This window comes from Mchenga conophoros, linkage group LG10, assembly GCF_057382185.1.
Source record: "Mchenga conophoros isolate Kocher_MC1m ecotype Shallow Benthic linkage group LG10, M_conophoros_male_GT1.1, whole genome shotgun sequence".
In the NCBI taxonomy this organism is placed as follows: domain Eukaryota; kingdom Metazoa; phylum Chordata; class Actinopteri; order Cichliformes; family Cichlidae; genus Mchenga; species Mchenga conophoros.
In genome coordinates this window covers 23,367,447-23,370,154 of record NC_140535.1, presented here as the reverse complement: position 1 = coordinate 23,370,154, position 2,708 = coordinate 23,367,447, and positions in this window count along the sequence as shown.

Genomic DNA, 2,708 nt, shown 5'->3' with positions numbered 1-2,708 from the left:
GCAACTTTTTACAGTTCCTAGTCTTATCCAACTGCCAAGTTTGCCAGCTGGAAAAGACTCTACTTTTTTTCATCTTAGCTGAGGCATCTCACAATCTAGCTAACAAGATATCAGTGGTTTTTTTTTCACTTCACAGTTGGGGATTTTGAAATTCAGCAACAAAACTGGGCTACGTTTTTCCATTCATTCTGGTCCAGGCTCTCACTTCTCTCCTACCCCTTTCATTGCATGTATCTGACTTACTGTTGAGCGTCCTTTCAATCATAAACTGGCATTATTTGTCATTTTGCTCACTGTAGTGGCCAGTGGCGGCTGGCCCATAGGGGGCGCTCGGGCTCCGCCCCCCCAAATGTGGAGGAGTAAAAATATATATTTTTAAAAAATTCATCAATGATAGTTTTACTATGTGTGTGCCCATATACAGCCAGGCGTATTTTAACATTTTCACCAGCTGACTCATTAAAGTTCAACCAACAAACGGTGTTTTTCTTCTTCTGGGGCGCTCGTCAAAGCGCCCTTGATATGCAGCGAAATAGCCTATCATTAAATGGTTGCCAGGGGAAAATAATAAATATTTGACCTATCAGCGTCGCTGAATTAAATGGTTTGGGGGCGCTTAAAATTGCGCCCCTGCAGAAAACGCGCGAAGATTTGCTGTTCTAGAATTTTACCTCAGTCAGTAGCCTAAGTGAGCTATAAGGTCAGAGAGAGACGATGGCAGCGGTATTGTTAACGGTTGAGGCACAGCCTCCCCCAAATTCGGTTAGATCGCTTCTAACCTACCCTTTTGCCAGAAGGACAATGGCAGAAAAACTGCAAGTTAAAGAGTTGGGACCTGACAAGCCCGAAATTCAACTAACCCAGGCAACGAAGGAGAAGTCAAAAGCATACAACAGGACTTTTTGTCGGAGTTGGTTCCAGCGCAAGTCGTGGCTGACAGGCTGTGGAACAGCTAATGCACTTTTTTGTTTCCCGTGCATACTGTTCAAAAGTGACAAGTGTGATTTGACGTGGACACAATCTGGACAAACCGACTTAAAGCACCTCTCCGAACGAATCAAGAAACATGAAAGCTCACGAGTTCATATGGACAACAGTGTAAAGCTAGCTGTGCTAGGGAAAACTAGCATAGCGGCGCAGCTAGATGATGGACATCGGATTGCTTTAAGAAGGCACAACGAAGAGGTAGATAAAAAAAAAAAAAAAAATCTGTTCATGTTCATTTTTACAAATCTATACAAATGGCCAGAATATGGTTGTTCATTTTAAATTTAAATTAAAATTGTGTTGTTTGATGTACTCATTAAATGGGTCATTTTAGTCGATATCATAAAAATTGCCCCCCCTGAGATTTTTTTCAGGAGCCGCCACTGGTAGTGGCACTCACTGCCACTACTTACATTACACCCTTTACCAGATGGCTCAGGGCTGCTAGACGGCCTCCTGCCGAGTGCTCTGTAAGAATCTCAAGATCTCATATTCATCTGTGATGAAGTGCCTTCTAGTTGAATTAAAGATGAAGTCTGTCTCACTCTGAGCGAACTGATGTGGCTTTACATATCTTAACTCTCCTTGCAGGGATATACAGTATAGCCAGCTGTCATGAATACAAATCCCAGTCAGTCAGTCTGATTGTGAACTGGGGAGATAGGATGCTACCAATGAAATCACCATTTTATTAGAACTGTACTTGGAAGGATAAAGCACACACAAGAGGTAGAAAAAACACAATGAACACCTTTACATATACAGTGCTGTGGAGTCGTCCTGAGGCACTCATCATTTCTTTATTTTTAAAGATACAGGATGTCCTTCCATATAAACCTGAAATCAGATCTTGACCTGTGTTCATGAAGCTGTTGTAACTAAATATACACATTGCTCTGGGTTTTTCTGAAGTGCGTGAAACTGAACTGGAGTGATGCATCAGGGCAGCTGTCTCAAATTTTGCAGTTAGGAAAGCCTTGCTACATTTCTCTGATGAAATGTTATATGCATGGGGTGGGGGTGTGTTGGCTTTGCAACTGTCAGTCTGGCTGCTGTGATGGGTTTATGGAGAGGAGCAACCTCACTCCTTAGTGAAAAGATCAATCCTAACCTGAATGTTACTCACTGCATCATTCACAGTTATAACTTGCAAATTTGGTCTATGATGCTATAAAACACCTTGTAAAACCAAATAATTTTCACATATTTAATAACTCTCAAACTCTGAAACACTCCTGTTGATCTCAGTAAAAAAGAAGTAGGATCCAGTGTTCCCAGTATGAGGATTTATAAAAAAAAGGGCAGAAAATCATTGTCAAAGCAGATTTGTAGTGCAATACTTATTAATTATTTCTTTAACAGCATTTTGTGGAGATGCATCTTGAAATGATTTCTTATTAAATATTTAAGGAAAGTGACAGAGCTAGATTGCTACTTTACTTGCAGTATCTAAAGAGGACAGCATGAGACTGTGAATATTGCATCTCTTAATTTGACTAACTTGAACATATTTTAACACTTATAATTAATACTAACACAGTTCCATTAATTGGTGCATTTTGACAGGCATATGTTATAATGGTGCCTATTATGGAAAGAAAAAAAAATGAACAAAACACAAAAGTTGCTCTGTTTTTGCAACTGCCGAGAAAAGACATGCAGAGGTGTTTTCATTGTGCACTAATCTCTGTGTAGAAATGTGACTAAAGTCCTGAAGTACT